Source organism: Suricata suricatta, chromosome 8 (assembly GCF_006229205.1).
Source record: "Suricata suricatta isolate VVHF042 chromosome 8, meerkat_22Aug2017_6uvM2_HiC, whole genome shotgun sequence".
In the NCBI taxonomy this organism is placed as follows: Eukaryota; Metazoa; Chordata; class Mammalia; order Carnivora; family Herpestidae; genus Suricata; species Suricata suricatta.
The window spans coordinates 130487258-130506032 of NC_043707.1; the positions used below are offsets into that span (position 1 = coordinate 130487258).

An 18775-nucleotide genomic window follows, 5' to 3' on the forward strand; every position below is an offset into this window, starting at 1 on the left:
TTTTTTTTTTTTTTTTTAGCACCCTCGTTCACACCCAGGCTAATCCTGGATCTGCCCTAAATAGAGAACGAGCCAATGATTGGCTCAGAAGGTAGAAAAACATAAATGGGAATCTGCAGCTTTGGGGCCACAACTGGTTCACATCTCCGCTCCACCACTTGTAACATACGTGACAACGGGCAGGCAATTCGTTCACCTTTCCTGGGCCTCCGTTTTCACTTCTTCAAAAAGGGGGCTGGGGGGAGACTATCCCTACGATTGGTAGGAGATTTAATGAGATGATGCACGTAAAGCGCTTAATAGTGCCCGGCACACAGTACGCACTGAACGTGGAGAAGCTGTTACTTTTACGTTTGGAATAGAAAACCAAGGAGGGGTTACAATGAGGACAATTCTCAGTGCCGCCGAAGTACTGTAATACAGAACTTCTGGACGGGTAGGCGCATGCGCCTGTCCGCTGTCCTCAGCCGGCGCGGGCGCTGCGCATGCGCCGGAAGTTGCAGCCGGGAAGCCAGCGAGGTCGGTTCCGCCCGACTCTGACATGGCGGCGCCCTTTGTCTGCTCTGAAGTGCCGTCCCCGGCCTTCTCGCGGCCGTGATGCACCTCCCTCTACGGTGGGGTCCGGGACATGGCAGGTGAGGGCCAGCAAACGCCCGGGGCCCGGGGAGTCCCGGGCGCCGGGCGGAGGCGGTGAGGGATGGGGCGCAGCGGGACGCTGGGGACGGTTGTGTGGGGGAGGGGAGGGAAGTGGAATGGGAAGGGAGCCGGGACTTGGGGGGACCCCGCGGGGCAAGGGGGTGTGCAGGGCAGCCGGGCGGGGGGCGCCGCTAGGCGAGCGAGCGCTGAGGGCGCGAGCGGACCGGCGTTTCCTGCGAGAGAGCGCGAATCGCCTCCCGGCTTGGGTGACACCCCAGTTGGTAGCTTCTCCGCCCCCGCCGCCCGGCTGTCACCGTCCCTTGACCCCGCGCGCCGTGGCGGGTGGTCGTTCTGCGGCCGCAGCGTGGCCGGGTGTCGGGGCAGCTCGCGTCGGCGGGTCGGGGGCAGGAGGGCGCGGGCTGGCGGGACCCGGAGGTGCCGGCAGAGTGGGAGGTCGGCACTGCCGCTGTGGAGGACTGTTTCATTCATTCTTTCCTTCCTCCTGCGGCGGCTCGGCACCTGGGAGGTTGTGAGGCTGGAGCAAGTGAACCAGACAGACTTGATCGTGGTCTAGTGCTTGAGAGTGTGAGCGGTGGAGCCAGGCAGCCGGCGTTGGAGTCCGGACTCTGTGCTTGCCAGCTGTGTCCCGAGGCACGTTAGGTTCTCGCCGCGTGCCCCCGGCTTCCCCCTCCTTAAAGCAGAGATGATGACAAAACCTGCCCCGTAAGGTTGTGTTAAAGATGTAATACGGCAATAGGAGTGCGGTGTACAGTTACTTCCTAGCACAAAGTAAATGCTGCATGTGTTTGTTGCTGTGATTATTCGTTTCGCGATCATCCCCCAGAGCTCAGAGACTCATGCGGGAGCCATAGAGATAAATAGGCGATTCCGATACTGCTGGGAAGGAAGAAAAGCAGAAAAGTTCTTCTTGCTCGAGAAACAGTAGAGGCACCTCACTCCGTCTGCGCGAGTCCAAGGACGCTTCTGCTCTGCAGAAGCTGAGACCTAACGGAGACAAGAAAAGGAGGAGTATTCTCAGTTGAAATGGGAGTTTGTGAGAAAGCTTAGGGGTTAGTGGAATAACTGAATTAAGTTCTTTGCCTAGAGACAGAGATAAGAGGTAGGGCTCAAGAAGCAGGCTGTGGTCTGGTCCTATGGGGCCTTGTAAACCTAGTTAAGGACTTTTAAGTTTTAGGTTAATGGAAAGCCATTTAAGAATCAGATTTGTGGATTAGAAAGATCACCTGGCTATGTGGAGGAGGCATTAAAGGGAGCAGGCCTGGAGACTCGTTAAGAGGCTGCTAAGAGAATCCAGGTGAGAAATGAGGGTGGCCTTGAGTTGGGTTAGAGGCAGAGGGTGGGGAGAGAGTTTTTGGACAATTGACAAGTTAGGGGCAGAGAAGTGTCAGGATTTTTGACCGGCAGGTGGTGGATAACGAACAGGACGGGGAGCGGCTGTGAGAAGGGAAGATACGTTTTGTTTTGAGCATGCTGCAAGTGGGTGCCTGTGAAACACTCAGGTGGAACTGTGGGGCAGTGAGCTAGAAGTCATCATCCATCAGGAGTCACTAAGGTTGGGGAAGGGGTGTGCTCTCCTAGGGCAAGGGCACGAAATGGGAAGCAAGAAGGTCTGAGACATCCAGAGGAATGCTGACGCCGTAGCAATGCGGTCACCTGGGCGCAGCCTTGCTGCTCTTGCTTTTCAGCATTGTGTTGTGTCTTTCTGGTAAGGAGCGTGAGGGCGGGAGCGGGTTTACCCATCTTTGTGTCCCAGGTGGCCGGCATGGTGTCCGGTATGCAGCAGGCCGATAGCGATCCAAACGAACTTGTACCGAGCGCTTACTTTGTGCCGGGCTCTGTGCTCAGGACTCTGGGTTTGCCTGTGTTTCATGGATGAATGAAAAAGTGCAGCTTTTAGGGAGCAGGTGCCCTGCAGGTTCTCATCTGATTTTCTGCTTGGGTGTCTCTGATTCAGGTGATGAGCTGGAGGAGGAGAGCCGAGCTGGAGTTTACTCGAACCGTCAGAGAAGAGTAGCCTGGGCTCCTGGGAAATCTGAGGTAGGTCTGTAACGCTCAAGGGTGAAACAAACCAGAAGGCTGTCCTTCCTTCTTCTCTAGGCTCCGCGTGATTCAAATCACCCTTTCAAGGTAACTTTTTCTTTCAAGCTACACAGTGAGGACAATATCTGAGTGTGGCTGGGAGACTTTTGGTGTCATGATGTGTGGTTTACCAATGAAGACCAGACTAGGTTAATCACTAGGCAAATGCTCACACCGTGTTTTGATCACGGACAACCTGACACGCTCCAGCAAAGCAGTTGCAAAGGACAGTGGCCAAAACAAAGTCGAAGTTTACTCCTCTTTTTTTTTAAAATTTTTTAAATTTATTTTTGAGAGACAGAGATTGGCAGCGTAAGCAGGGGAGGGTCAGAGAGAGGGGGACACAGAATCCGAAGGAGGCTCCAGGCACTGAGCTAGCTGTCAGCACAGAGCCCGATGCGGGGCTCGAACCCACGAACCATGAGATCATGACCTGAGCCGAAGCTGGCTGCTTAACCATCTGAGTCATTCAGGCATCCCTACTCCTCTCTTAATAATCTGGAACTAGGCAGTCCAGAGCCAGTAGGGCATCCTGCTCTGTTGTGAAGTATCCGGAAATGGGGTTCTAGTGGTTGTGTGGCTCTCCTTGCTCAAACCCAGATCACCGCCTCGTGGCCCAAGCTGGCCGCTGCAGCCCCTGCCATTGTCGGATGCACTCCATCTGGCAGAATGGGAAGGGCAGAGCGGGGAGCACATGTTCACTCCTTTTTAAGGTTCTAGCGTTTAAAGATCTGTCCTCTTGTACAACATGTCCCTGAACATAAGCATCTGGTGTACAACCAAAGAACAAACCACGACTGTCCCAAAGCTGGAGGGAAAGCTGGCCGAGGGAGCCTGCCTGGTCCCCGTGTGACTGGACTGCTGACTCTGGGGCTTGGCCCAGCCTGAGGGGACGTCTCTGCGTTGGTGAGAGAGGGCTGGGCGTGCTCCCCACGCCTCTGTCTCCCCAAGGCACACTGCTCTGGCGTCAAGTAGGTTGATGATGCTTGGGCGCAGGGAATCCGGGCCTGTTAATGCATTCAGTGCCCTCTGTGCCCAGTGGGTCAGACGCCGTGCCAGGTGCTAGCAGGGGAAGACTGGCTCCTAGCCCTGTGGGTCACCACCATACAAGTCAAGGTACTCCACGGGGGTCTCTTCCCAACTGTGAGGCGCCCAGGGGAAGGGTGAGTGCTGGTGAAAGGGGGAGCTCCAGAGTGAACATCATGTTTGGATTGTCGTTTGTTTGTTTAAAAAATTTTTTTAACGTTTATTTTTGAGAGAAAGACACAGAGTGTGAGCAGGGGAGGGTCAGAGAGAGAGGGAGACACAGAATCAGAAGCAGGCTCCAGGCTCTGAGTCGTCAGCACAGAGCCCGACGTGGGGCTTGAACCCATGAACTGTGAGATCATGACCTGAGCTGAAGTCGGCTGCTTAACCGACTGAGCCACCCAGGCGCCCCTGGATTGTCATTTGTGAAGGTTCCCTCTGATAGAAGTGGTGAGGACTCGTGTTGGGTGGCAATCCCTGCCTCTCTATTTAGTGGCTGTGTCCTGAGGCCCAGGTATGTCACTGCTGTGCCCCAGTTTCCTCATCTGTGAAATAGGGAGAACTGCCTACGTCATAGAATTGTTCTGAGAATTCCCCTATGGGGAAGCCGGGTTGTGTCCTCGCTCAAGGCAGGAATTATCTGGATCGCACAGAGGGGCTCAAGCTTTCTCATTAAAGGGGTCCATCTGTGGATTCTCAGAGACCATACTCTCAGTGGTCTGGGCGAGGGGTCCTTTGGGAAGGATTGCCTCTGCCTGTTTAATTCCCATAGGCTCAGATGCTGCTGGGAAGCCTTCTTGGGCCCTGCCCACTCGCCCAGCCCAGCTGAGTGGAGCTCCTCCTCTGCAGATTTCTTGGCGTCCTGCACCGCTCTCCACGTGCGTCCGTACCTCACGTTACAATCCTGCCTTTCTCTGTCTCCTGGTTCGCCCACTGGCGTCATGCAGGCAGGGACGGGGACTTGTTTCTCCTGGTCGTCCCACTGGGTGGCTCATTTCCTGGCACGTAGCTGGTGCTCCGTGAAGGTGCTTGGATGCATGAGTGGTCAGCCTTGGTTGGCTAGAGAGGAAGCAGCAGTCAGGTTGGGGAGAGTGCCGATGTGATGTGGAGCTGGCGCGCTATTGATTGAAGACAGGAGGACCCGATGGTTTATTTGGTATCTGGCTGGAGCAGGGGACGTAAACATGGTGACCTCTGAGATTTGAGAGTTTAGGTCAGAAGATAGTTTCTCTTTTTCTAGTAGAGCATGGTTTCTTAACTTTGATTTTTTTTTGGTTGTTGTTGTTCATTTATTTTTGAGAGAGACAGAGTGGGAGTGGGGTGTAGGGGAGGGGCAGAGAGAGAGGGAGATGCAGAATCCGAACCAGGCTCCAGGCTCCGAGCTGTCAGCACCGAGCCCGACACAAGGCTTGAATTCACAGATCACAAGATCATGCCCTGAAGTCGGCTGCTTAACCGGTTGAGCCACCCAGGTGCCCCTCCTGAACCTTGATGTTATCGACATTCAAGGTTGTATAAATCTTTGTTGTGAGCTGTCCTGTGTGCTTCGGGATGCTTAGAGCACCCCTGGTCTCCCCCATAGATGCCTATAATACTCACCTGTCCCCCGCTGTGACAGTGGGACAGGCATTGCCAAGCATCTCCTGGGGCCAGATCGTCTCCCGCTAGAGCCCTGCAGTATAGGGCACTGGTTAAAAGTCAGACCTACCTGGGCCCTTACTCGTTCTTACACTTACCAGATGTGTGCCTTGGGGCAACATACTTGGCCTCTCCAAACCTCCGTTTCTCCAGTTGTAAAATGGGGATGCTGATGACCTCACACATAACTTTATTGACTGGAATTACTGATGAGATGACACATGTAAAATGCTTAGCTGGGTCCCTGACTCCATGATTGGTATCTGGTGTGATTATGTGTTAGGAGAAGAGGACCCTTGAGAGGGTCAGGAAAGAGTGTACAGCGTGGAGGAAGAAAAAAATGTTTGGTATAGGAACACGCGCCAGGTACAAAAGTCAGAAGGTTCCAAAGAATTGTGGAGAGGTAAGTCGCCCTTCCATACCCGACCCAGTTCCCCTCCCAGAGAACTGGGGCTCCCTCCAGAGCCATCGCATGCATGAAGATGTCTCTGTGTCTATCTAGGGAGGACCGTTTTGTAAGAGTCAGGTGGTTTGATTTTGTTGCACAGACACTGAGCTCCTGTGTGTAGAAGCGTCAGTGTTTTACTAGGTTGCCACATGGACCAGGTGGCTCACTCTTGACCCTGGTGGCATTCCTCGACGGATGGGCCCGGAGTGGGTGGCGAGGAGGTGCTCCGACGTGGTGTCTCAGGGCGGTCACAAAAGGGAGGGACCCAGCCTGAGAGAATATGAAAACCTCCAAATACATTTGTGTGCACAAAGCATGTCCTGGAGACCATGCCCTCCTTCCTTTGCTGGCCTCGGTTTCTAAATGAGGGAAATAATAAGGGTCGAAGCGTGAGCATTTGCTGAGCTGTTTCCGCATTTGCTGCGGGCGCGTGCGCCCAGTGGCAGCAGGGGTACCTTGCCCTCGCGCGCGCGTGCCCATGCCCCAGTCGCTCACCCCTCCGAGGGCCAGTGAAAGTCGACCTCCGGGCTGGAGCCCAAGCCCTGGGCGTCAAGCCTGCTTGTTAGGCACTGGAGAGATGTAAGCCTTGAACTTCCACAGACGGAAGCACCGTGAGAACTGGGAGTTGCTCACTCCCTTCTAAGCAGCCACATGCAGAGGCTCCCAGGTGGTGGGCCCAGCTGAGGGCGGGGCCACCCCGAAAGCAGGTGCAGTAGGTTCCTGGTAACACCAGGAGCCTCTGACAGCTTGACAACGCAGCCCACACCGCCGTGTGACATATGGGGGGGGCGTTGAGAAAGTAAATCCTGCAGGTCCTCATCACAAGGAGACATTTGTTTAAGTTTTTTAAAAAGTTTATTTACTTACTTTGAGAGGGATGGGGGAGAGAGAAGGAGCAAGAGTGAGCACGAGCAGGGGAGGGGCCGAGAGAGAGAGAGAGAAGAGGAGAGAGAATCCCAAGCAGGATCTGCACTGTCAGCACAGAGCCCAGCGAGGGGCTTGAACTCACAAACTGTGAGATCCATGACCTGAGCCGAAACCAAGAGTCAGACCCTTAGCCAAGTGAGCCACTCAGACACCCCTCTTTCTTTTTCTTGTGTCTCTGTGAGAAGAGGGACATCTCTGCACCTGTGGCTCGCACGTCACCGTATATGGCAACTCAGGCCAGCTGCTGTCCACCTTAAACTTACGCGGTGATGTATGTCAATGATTTCTCAGTAAAACTGGAAAAAACCACCCCTTCCCCTCAAAAAAGAAAAAGTACTCAGTTTTTTGTCATTAGAGGTCTGGCAGCAGAGCCTGTTCCCCCCACCCCACCCACACCGCTTCCTATACTGGAAGCAGCCACTTTCCTGTCCCGAATGGGAGGCGCTGCTGCCCAGCGGGAAGCCGTTTCTCCAGCGCCCTGAGCCCGGGAGGTGAAGCACGTCTCATTTCGGTAGTCCTGGTGGTGGGGGCCCCCCCGGCAGGGACTTTCCTGGTTTACTGTAACTCAGCTGCCCAAGTTCATGCCTCGAAACATTGTTTAGGGGCGCCTGGTGGCTCAGCTAGTTAAGTGGCTGACTCTTGGTTTCGGTTCAGGTCACGATCTCACGGTTCATGGGTTTGAGCCGCTGCATGTCGCTCTGTAGGGACATCGAGGAGCCTACTTGGGATTCTGCCCCTCTCTCTGCCCCTCCCCGATCACCCTCTCTTTCCCTCTCTCAAAATAAATAAACTTAAAAAAACCCCAGAAAACCAGAAACATTGTTTAAAGTCAGAAAGAACATTGTTTAATTTTGTAAGTTTTTGTTAAATATTGAGTATAAAGAATAGATACAAGGAAACATGTACCCATGGCTCAAATTATAAATAAAATGTTACTGTTTGTTACCTTTGGAGCACCCCTCCTGATCCTGTCCTGCCCCCGCGCCCAGGTTATCACAGTTTTGCTTTTATCATTCTCTTCTCTGTCTTTATAGTTTTAATCACATGTGTTTGTGTTGCTAAACAATGTGTTGCTCATTTTTTAATGTTTTACTTATTTTTGAGAGAGAGAGAGACACACACAGCGCGAGCAGGGGAGGGTCAGAGAGAGAGGGAGACACAGAATCAGAAACAGGCTCCAGGCTCTGAGCTGTCAGCACAGAACCTGACACGGGGCTTGAACCCACAAACCGTAAGATCATGACCTGAGCCGAAGCTGGACGCTCAAGCGACTGAGCCACCCAGGCGCCCCAATGTGTTGCTCATTTTGCATGTTTTTGTTTTGCTTTTATTTTAAAACTTTTTTTTTTTTTTTTGAGAGAGAGAGGGAGCAAGCACAAGCAGGGGAGGGGTAGAGAGAGAGAGGGAGACACAGAATCTGAAGCAGGCTCCAGGCTGTCAGCACAGAGTCCAGTCAGGGCTCAAACTCACAAACCATGAGATCATGACCTGAGCCGAAGCCAGACGCTCAACCAAGTGAGCCACCCTTGTGCCCCTCATTTTGCATGTTTTGAACTTAATCATGTTGTTTTTTTCTTCAACTTCTTTTTTTCTTTAAAAAGTTTTCTTAAATGTTTATTTTTGAGAGAGAGTGTGAGAAGGAGGAACAGAGAGAGGGAGACACAGACTCTGAAGCAGGCTCCAGGCTCTGAGCTGTCAGCACAGAGCCTGACGCAGGGCTTGAACCCACAAGCTGCGAGATCATGACCTGAGCCAGAGTCGGACACTTAACCGACTGAGCCACCCAGGCGCCCCTTCTTTAGTTTCTTAAATTGTTGGGTTAATATGGGTTCTTGAGAGTAATCCATATTGCCTGGAGTTGTATTTCACTTTCATGGCTGGATATGTCCCATTGCAGGAGAATTTACTTATCCTTTCTCTTGCTAGTGGACATTTGGGTTTGTTAGTAATTTGCTGGGACAGTGTGGCTGTGAGCATGGCCACACGTGCAGCTTCTGCGGGCGCACCCTCAGGAGTGCGGCTGAATCTCAGGGTGTGTGAGCTTCAGCTTGACCAGATAATACCTAACATTTCCCAAGTGCCTTCCCCTATTTACAGTTCAACTGACAATTCTGTTTGTTTCACATTCTCCCAACTCTAGTTTTATTAGGCTTTAAAATGTTTAGTAATCTTACGGGAGTGATAGCTCATGTGGGTTTGATTTGCACTTTCATGATTATTAGTGGGCTAAGCATCTTTTCATATACTTATTAAGTTATTTTTTTTAACTAGGCTCCATGTCCAATGTGAGGCTTGAACCCACGATCCTGAGAGTAAGAGTCGCACACTCTACTGACTGAGCCTCCAGATGCCCCTCATAGACTTGTTATTTAGGTTTCAGCTTCTGTGAAACAACTGTGTAAATCTTTTGCTTACCTTTCTACTGGGTTGTCTTTTATTTATTTATTTATTTATATATTATTATTATTATTTTTTTGAGAGACAGAGAGAGACAGTGTGAGCAGGGAAGGGTTAGAGAGAGAGAGGGAGACAGAATCTGAAGCAGGCTACAGGCTCTGGGCAATCAGCACAGAGCCTGACGCAGGGCTCGAACCCACGAACCGTGAGATCATGACCTGAGCCGAAGCCGGGCACTTAACTGAGCCACCCAGGTGCCCCTACTGGGTTGTCTTTTTGTTGTATATGGACTTTTTGTTTGTTTTTGGTTTTTATTTTGTAGACTGATCCTTTGTCACTTATGTGTGTTGTACCTTTCTGATTCTAGTTTGTGGCTTTTCTCTGTAGGTTTTTTTTTAACAAATTCTTAATTTTAATGTTTCTTTTAATAAAATTTTTTAAATATTTTGTTTATTTTTGAGAGCAAGAGAGACAGCGTTAGCAGGGGAGGGTCAGAGAGAGAGGGAGACACAGAGTCTGAAGCAGGCTCCAGGCTCCAAGCTAGCCGTCAGCACAGAGCCTGACGCGGGGCTCGAACCCACGAACTGTGAGATCATGACCTGAACCAAAGCTGGACACTCAACTGACTGAGCCACCCAGGCACCCCAATTTTAATGTTTATGTTTTTTTTTTTCTCTTATGGGTAGCACTTTCTGTTCCTTTTTAAGAACTTCCTTCCTACTTTACATTTATAAAAATATTCCCCTATATGTTGTCTTCCAAACATTTTTTGATGTCTTTTATGTTAAGGTCTTTAGTCCATTTAAAATTATTTGTGTGTATACTATAAGATTGGGTCTGATTTCTTTTTTCCTTTTTAAATCTTTTTATTTATTTACAAAATCTTTAAAGCTTTTTAAATGTTTATTCATTTTTGAGAGAGGCAGAGAGACAGAGCGTGAGCTGGGGAAGGGGGAAGGGCAGAGACAGATGGAGGCGCAGAATCTGAAGCAGGCTGCAGGCTCTCAACTGTCGGCAAAGAGCCTGATGCGGGGCTTGAACTCATGAGCAGCATGATCATGACTTGAGCCAAAGTCAAACACTCAACTGGCAGAGCCATGCAGGCACCCCTAAAATTTTTTATGTTTATTTTTAAGAGCAAGACAGACAGAATCCAAAGCAGGCTCCAGGCTCTGAACTGTCAGCACAAAGCCCGATGGGGGCCTCAAACCTGTGAGATCATGACCTGAGCTGAAGTTGGACACTTAACCATCTGAGCCATGTCCCCCCCTAGTTTTATTTATTTTTATTTTTTTTTAAGTTTATTATTTTGAAAGAGGGAGAATGCATGCACGTGTGAGCTGCCATTAGCACAGAGCCTGATGTGGGGCTCGATCTCATGAAGCATGAGATCATGACCTGAGCTGAAATCAAGAGTGGGATGCTTAACCAACTGAGCCACGTGGGTGCCCCTCCTTTTTTTTTTTTTAATAAGTGTACTAAATTGTCCTAGTACTATTTATTGAAAAAAAAAAAATCCCTTTCATGTGGATCTATAAATGTGACCAGTAACCATTTTAATATATCAAGTGTCCACAGATGTGTGGATCTGTTTCTGAGCTTTTTACTATTTATTCTCTATTTCTGTGTCAATATCACACTGACGTAATGACCAAATTTTTATGTAATAGTTCTTGGTACCTCGTAAGGCCTTGGCCCCGGCTCTTCCATCTTAATTTAATTTTTTAATCTTTATTTTGAGAGAGCACAATTGATATTTCTCCCCACATGTGCGAGTGGGTGGGGAGAGTAGGGGGCTGAGAGAGAGAGCGAGAGAGCGAGAGAGAGAATGAATCTCAAGCAGACTCCATGCTGTCAACGCACAGAGCATGATGTGAGGCTTGATCTCATGGAGTGTGAACCAGACACCCTAAGCCAAAGTTAAGATGCTTAGCCAACTGAGCCACCCAGATGCCCCCCATCTTCATTTTTTTTAAAGTTTTATTTTTTTTAGTTTTATTTATTTTATTTTTTTAAAAATTTATTTTTGAGAGACAGAGAGAGACAGTGTGAGCAGGGGAGGGTCAGAGAGAGAGAGAGAGACACAGAATCTGAAGCAGGCTCCAGGCTCTGAGCTGTCAGCACAGAGCCCGACGCAGGGCTTGAACCCACGAACCATGAGATCATGACGTGAGCCGAAGTCAGATGCTTAACTGACTTAGCCACCCAGGCGCCCCTCCCCATCTTCATTTTAGATTGTGCTTGTCAAATTCCATAAAAATGGTTGGGATATTTTATTAGAATTGTTTTGAATTTATTCCATATCAATTTGGATAGAGTTGACATTTTTATGATATTGAGTCTTCCATGAACATGGTATATCTCTCAGTTGACGTAAGTTACCAAAGTCTAACATTAGTCACTATTTTCACACCCTACTTTCAGACAGTTAAGGGCTTTAGCACACTTTAGTTCCCATCGCTGCCTCCTTTTATTCTATAGGTGTGTATTTTAGTTCTTTTTTAAATTTTAGAAGATGCTATTAGTTCAGTATGGTTTAGATGTACTCATTTATTATTGACCACTTTAGTTGGTCCTCATTCTTTCTTGCATTTAATACTTTCATTCTGGGTTCACTTTTTGTCTATCTGAAGTACATCTTTAATAGTGTGTGAATTCGGGCTATCATCTATTTGGGGGCTTTCTAGTGTTTACGAATTCTCAGGGCAGAGTTTACCCTTTCAAGATTTTGATATAGGCAGTTTCTGTGCAGTCTTTTTTCCCACTGACTTATAACCCTTTCCTCACATAAGACCTCCCTCCTTAGGAGGGAGAAAGAAACTGAGTTTGCTCAATTCTGCAGGTGCCTTCGATGCCCACCCTCAAAGCTCCACTCGCTCTCTGGATTCCAGCCTTGGCTGGATTTTGTTGGACCTCTCAGTGTTCCTTACTGACTTGCCAGTTCTTTGATGCATTTTGAAAGATGCCTCACAGTTTTCCTTCAGCATTTGTAGCTGTTTGCTAAGAGACTTGGCCTGGTTACCTGGTGTGCCACACTTCCAGAAATCGAGATGTTTCCAAGTTTTAATTTTGTGTTTCCTCTGGCAGCAGCAAACTGGGACTTCGTGATGTGCACGAAGGGCTTTTATAAGATGTTTTGTAACACTCATTAGTATAAGGAAAGGGAGTTGGTGAAGTGCCAATCAATGACAGAAAATGTGCCCTTCTGGGACAGATGAAGGGTCTGTTGAGCCTAGGATTCCATGTCTGCCTGCAGAGCTTTTGTCCTTTTCTGAAGTGGAAGAGCACATTTTCAGTGTAAGATAGGCTTGACCTTGAATCTGGGCGTGTCCGCGAGAGCTGGGTCAGCTGACAACCTCTCTCAGCCTTGCTTTGCTTATCTGCAGGTGGGGGTGATCAGATTAACACCTTTCTGGGGCTCGCTGTGGGCAGTGATGAAGTAGCGCATGTTCTGGAACACTGCAGGGAGGCAGCCATCAGTTGTTCCCTTTGATGGTGTTCGCCCCACGTGCTGTTGCCCTTTGGAAACCATGAGCCTGTGGTTTTGGTGACCTCCCAGCTGTTTCACGTGGTGGAGCTGAATGCATATTAGCAGGCTGTTTTCTCTGGGCACAGGCACCCAGTCCCATCCATGGTCCTTTACCAGGCCTCACAATTTGTTTCCAGCTGGGTGAAATCCCCATCCGATTGGGAAATCAGCCTCTGCACCTGGGCTCTCTGATCAGTTACTCCCATCCAAGCATTAGTTTTTACTCAACCAACGAACACATTAAAAACTTGCATCATTACGGGCAGGCCGCCATCTAGACAAAGTGTACCATTTTGTGATCCTGCTCCCTGGGAACACGCCCTGGCCCACAGTGGAAACTGTCTTTTAGATTTTTGCCAGCCCTATTCTGGAAGTGGGTGGCATCTCGTACTTCTTTATATTTCTTTATTAGCGAGGCTGAACGTCTTTTTTTCTGTATAGAATATATTGACCACCTGTGTTTCTTTTGTCACTTGCCTCTATTGACTCATTTTTCTGTTGGGAGATTTTTTTTCTCGTCAATTAATTTTTTATAACAGCTTTATTGGTGTATTCATGCAGCACCCACTTAAAATGGACAGTTAACTGGCTCGCGGTATGCTCCCAGAGCTATGCAGCCATCACCACTCTCTATTTTCAGAACATTTTTATTATCTCGAAAGAAACCCATTAGCGGGCACTCCCCATTTCTCTCTGTCTCCCCGAGTCTCGGTGGTCATTATCATCCTTACAGATATGCCTGCTCTGGGCATTTCATGTAAATGGAATCCTGTAACTTGTGGTCTTTTGGCTGCCTTCATTTAGCATACTATCGTCAAAGTTCATTCATGTTGTAGCAGATATCATGACTTTTTTTTTTTAAAGTAAGTTTCATGCCCATTGTGAAGCCCAATGTGGGACTTGAACTCATGACCCTGAGATCAAGATCTGAGCTGAGATCAAGTGTCAGATACTTATCAGACTGAGCCACCCTCTTTATCATTACTTTTTTACTGTCCAGTATCCCATTGCATGAGCACACCGCATTTCATTTACCCATTCATCTGTTGATGGACATTTGGGTTGTTTCCACCCTTTGACCATTACGCGCAATGCTGCCATGAACGTTCGTGTACAGGTTTTTATGGGGACACATGTTTTCATTGTTGTTTGTATGAGAAGCCTTTTGCATAACAAGAGTATTAACTCTTATTTACAATATAGGCTGCAAATATTCACCTGTAATTTATATTTACTTGGGAAGTTGAGAAGATAAAGGTAATAGGAATGAAACAGAACATTTAGGGGCACTGGCCGCAGTCAGTGGTGCATGTGACTCTTGATCTCAGGGTTGTGAGTTCCAGCCCTGTGTTGCATGTAGAGATTACATAAAAATAAACTCTTAAAAAAAAAAGGAACAGAACTTTTAGAATGCTGACCAGTCTTTCATATTCCTTTTTTTTTTTAAACATTTATTTATTTTTGAGAGACAGAGAGAGACAGCGACAGAGCACAAGCAGGGGAGGGGCAGAGAGAGAGGGACACACAGAACCGGAAGCAGGCTCCAGGCTCTGAGCCGTCAGCACAGAGCCTGATGTGGGGCTTGAAACCACGAACTGTGAGATCATGACCTGAGCTGAAGTTGGATGCTCAACTGACTGAGCCACCCAGGCACCCCCAGTCTTTCATACTCCTAAGGATTGAGTTGGTGTACCCTGACTTCCCCACCGTGGCCCTTAGGGCTGGTCTGCATCCCTTACAGTGTGGTTGCAAGCTCTCTTTCTGTGCCTGTTTGTGTCTCTCTCCCTCTCTGTGTCTGTCTTTCTCCCTCTCAGGCCTTAGGACTGGGAAACAGGAACCAGGCAGCAATTGGGGGTGCTTTCCAAGTTTCTCTCGGAAGCTCACACTCCAAAGTGACTGGCTGAAAAACCGCCAGGATTGCAAGTCGATCGTTAAAAGGCTTCCAGCAGCTTTGCTGATTCACGGCTGTTGCAGGTGGAGGGATTTGAGGGGCTGGAGGTCGGCCAGCACTGTTGGTTCAAGGGCAGGCACTGGGGCCCCAGCTTCCTGAACCCCGCCTCCCCCCAGGTCTGTTGACCAGACACTCTTCTGGAGCCGCATGTGAGCAGCTGGGGTTGAGGAGCCCAGCGGTTTTAAAAAATCATTGGAAATTGAGACCTTGAATTCTTGACCACTTGCTCTCCAGGCCTGATGTGACCTGAAAGAGTCCTCTAAAATATCCCTGTGCTCATTTAGTTTTTCCTGGTCAAGTGTTACAAAACGTTTTTAGTTGGGTCGACTCTCTGGAAAAGTAAGTAGACAGTTTTGTGCTGGTTTCTGCTGTACAGGGTTCTGTATCCGAATATATACACCCTGTGTAGCTCCTGTCCATCTCAAGATTTCCACTGCAGGGAAGGGTTTTTTGTTTTTTTGTTTTTAAATGTTTGCTTATTTTTGAGGGAGAGAGTACAAGGTGGGGGGCAGAGAGGGAAGGGGACGGAGGATCCGAAGCAGACTCTGCACTGACAGCACAGAGCTCGATGAAGGGTTTGAACCTGAGAACTACAAAATCATGACCTGAGCTAAAGTCAGACACTCAACGGACTGAGCCACCCAGGTGCCCTCCAGTATAGGGAAAGTTTTAAATGAAAATCTGCTGAGTGCTAGGTGATGATCTCGTTTTTATTGTCACTTTCGTGGTATCTTATACTTTATATGGGTGCCATTTGTAATCTGGCAATCTTACTAGTGAAAGCATTTATTCAACATTTATTAACTCTTTACACTCTAGGGGACCTTAGCAGTCACTAATCCTGGTCAGGAAACAAGCCTAGAAAAAGTCAGATGAAACCCATGCACTACACTGAAGTCCACATACATCCATGCTCCCAAACGATTGGTACCCAACCTCCTTTTTCCTTTTTTCTTGGATCCTTGATCTTAACCAGGATCACGGGACAGCTAATCCTTCCTTTGAACTTGTCATGTTCTATCCGCTGTCTCCATGAAAAGCCCAGTGTTCCTCCAGAATCATTGTGTTCTTCGCAGAGGGCAGTGGCTTTTGCCGTCCTGCACGAGCAGCCCTGCCTGTGTTACGGGTACCGTGGAGTGGAATGAGCACTGCCAGTTGCAGGGCCTTTGCCTGGTCTTCTTTCGTTTGTAATGGGGGCCTGATGAGATTCCACGTCTATTTTTACATTTTTTTAAATGTTTTCTTTATTTTTGATACAGAGAGAGACAGAGCATGAGAGGGGGAGGGGCAGAGAGAGAAGGAGACATAGAACCAGAAGCAGGCTTCAGGCCCTGAGCTAGCTGTCAGCACAGAGCCTGACGCGGGGCTCGAACCCACGAATGTGAGATCTGACCTGAGCCAAAGTCAGAGGCTTAACCGACTGAGCCACCCAGGCGCCCCTCCACGTCTATTTTTAGAAGGTGGGACAAGGCTGACAGCATGAGATTCCCCTTCGGTTCATCCGTCATCGCGGGTGTGGGTTCGTGTGCCCTGGGGATGCTGGTGGCCAGCAGGCATGGGTTTGGGTGCCCCGGGGATGCTGGTGGCCAGCAGCCGCTTTATGCAGTGGGAACTTGTATCATCATCATCCCCATTTTACGGAAAGGAAACTGAGGTGCAGAGGGTTAAGTACACCTTGCCCCAGGTGCTCTGCCAGCTTTGGTTTGATGCCAAGGCAGGAGAGGTGCCTCGGGTGGGGGGATCCGGCAGGTGCCTGAAGCCACACGCAGAACTGGGTGTGTGAGCCTCTCTGGGGGCCGGGGTGGGGGCTCCAGCCTCATTCTTCACGGCGTCCAAACAGCTCGGCTGTGCCTGGCAAAGGCTACCGGCTGCTTTTCTGGGCGATCTTCACTTTGTCCCCGTAAGGCGTTTCTGCTCATAAGAATCTCTCGGGTGACACATTCATTGTGCAAATTACCATATTTTTCCATTTTCCCTATGAGAAATTTTTTCCTGTTGAGAAGTTTTGAGTCACCAGGTCTTGCAGAATATGTCTTAAAGGTTTTTTTTTCCTTTTTAATTTTTTTAACGTTTATTTGTTTTTGAGAGATGGAGAGAGACAAAGCATGAGCAGGAGAGGGGCAGAGAGAGAGGGAGACACAGAATCCGAAGCAGGCTCCAGGCTCTGAGCGTCAGCACGGAGCTTGAACTCATGAACCATGAGACCCTGACCTGAGCCCAAGCTGGATGTTTAACCGGCTGAGCCCCCCAGATGCCCCTTAAAGGTTTTATAATAAAAAGAAATGAAGGACCTCTAGCTTTGTCGATACTTTCTTCTTTATTCTCTTCTTCCGGTTTTTTTTACTTGGTTTGCATTTTTTAATAGCTAACATTTAGAGGTGGTGAATGAGAATGCAGAAAAGATATACAGTGGCAAGTAGAGCTCCTCCAAGGGCCCCCTCCCCTGTTTCTTGTATTTCCGGAGACTTATGCGCTCGGATCTCACAGCCTGGGCTGATGGTTTTGGACAGACTGCACGGCCCAGCTTCCCCTAGGAAGGGGTCAGGGACTGAGTGTTGTTAAGGGACTTTGAGCCACTCTGAGGAGAGGTACTTAGATTTTTCAAGGGAGGTTACAATGTTTAACGGGCAGGCCATTTGCATGGCTTGGGCTGAAAGATCCACATGGATGTGTGTTGGGATTCTGAGCCCCAGCTAAACCCTTTTGGTGCCAGCCGGGGGTGACATTGTCCCAAATTTCCCATCCCAAGGGTCCAGCACTGTGGGAGTTTCTGACTTCTTTTCCTGCTTCTGATCTCCCTCTTTCAGTCTGTTCTCCATAATGAATGATGCAGCAAGACTGACCTTTCAGATGTGTGAGCCTCACCATGGCTCTCTCTTGCCTAACCCCCCGAGGAGGCTCCCGACTGGCAGGCGTGAGCGCCCTGGCGTGGTGGGCATGGCCCTGCGTGCCTGGCTCTGGCCTGTCCCTCCAGCTGCATTTCTCACCACGTTTTCCACTCACTCGTTTCTCTGTGTGATGCTCAGGTGTGCTGTCCTTCCCCACCCAGTCCCTGAGCACATGCACCGTGCTTTCTCCTGCACCCACCGGTTTCGGATGCTGTCCCCTCTCTGAACATCCTTCTTGCCTTTGTTCACATGTCTGGGTGGATGTGGCCAGGTCCTGTATCCTCCTTACCCCTTCGGAACTCAGCAGAGGATGGCCGCAGGGTCTAGGACCTTCTCCCTGGTGGGAGGTCCTTGAGGCTTGTCACTTAGGCCTGGCCTTATTCCCGGGGAGGGGAACCGCCAGCTCCCAGCAGGTCACCTGCACCAGGCAGTGCTCTGCAGTTGGCTTGAAGCACAAGTCTGCTACGCTGTCCCCTAGGCCACCACATGTGAAGGTTAGATCCCTGAACCCATCCGTATTTAACCTGAGTGGGCGATTCTCCCCAGGCTTTCTGCCCTGAAAGACACCGGAATAAAGGCCTCACAGCAGAAGTCTGAAGCCAGATGGAGACAAAGCCTGAGGTCTGGGTGTTCTTCTTTTATCATGTTGGACCAGGCTGTGGCGCCCTCCTCTTTCTCCCCCTGCTGTAGGGAGGAGCCTGTGCCTCCCTGGTGAAGGGGGTTCACTCGGGATAACCTAGTTTGCTTTGTCTTAGTTCATTTTTGCCCCTTTTTGTTTAACTGTGTGTCAGTCACAGACTTGTGTCAACTGAAGTATTATCTGGTTCTAACGTTGCCAGTATTTGTGCAGTACGTCCTGTTATTTCTCTCTCTCTCTCTTTTTTAAGTTTATCATTTTGGAGAGAGAGAGTGAGAGTGCACTGCTGGGGGAGGGGCAGAGGGAGAGGGAGAGCGAGAATCCCAAGCAGGCTCCAAACTATCAGCACAGAGCCCGATGCGGGGCTCGAACTCACAAACCACGAGACGGTGACCTGAACCAAAACCAAGAGTCGGATACTTAATGGACTGAACCACCCAGGCGCCCCGTCCTGTTGTTTCTTCAGCCCTCACAGCTGTGTGCATGGTGGTTTTTCTGGCCGACGGTGAGCGGCCTGGAACCCGGAGAAGCCCGCCCAAGGCGCCCCGCAAGCTGGGAGCCAGGATTCACGTGCACACCCTTCGGTCTGAATCTGTTG

At 49.5% G+C, this 18775-nt stretch overlaps 1 protein-coding gene across 1 annotated transcript in view; it reads left to right on the top strand.

Annotated features, from left to right (window-relative positions):
* The first annotated feature begins 510 nt into the window (after positions 1-510).
* Positions 511-18775, top strand: part of ZBTB17 (zinc finger and BTB domain containing 17) — a 31992-nt gene continuing 13727 nt past the window's right edge. Inside the window, exons 1-2 of the mRNA XM_029948465.1 lie at positions 511-635; positions 2612-2694. The gene's annotated coding sequence lies outside the window, so the exon portion shown is untranslated. The remainder of the gene's footprint in view (positions 636-2611; positions 2695-18775) is intronic.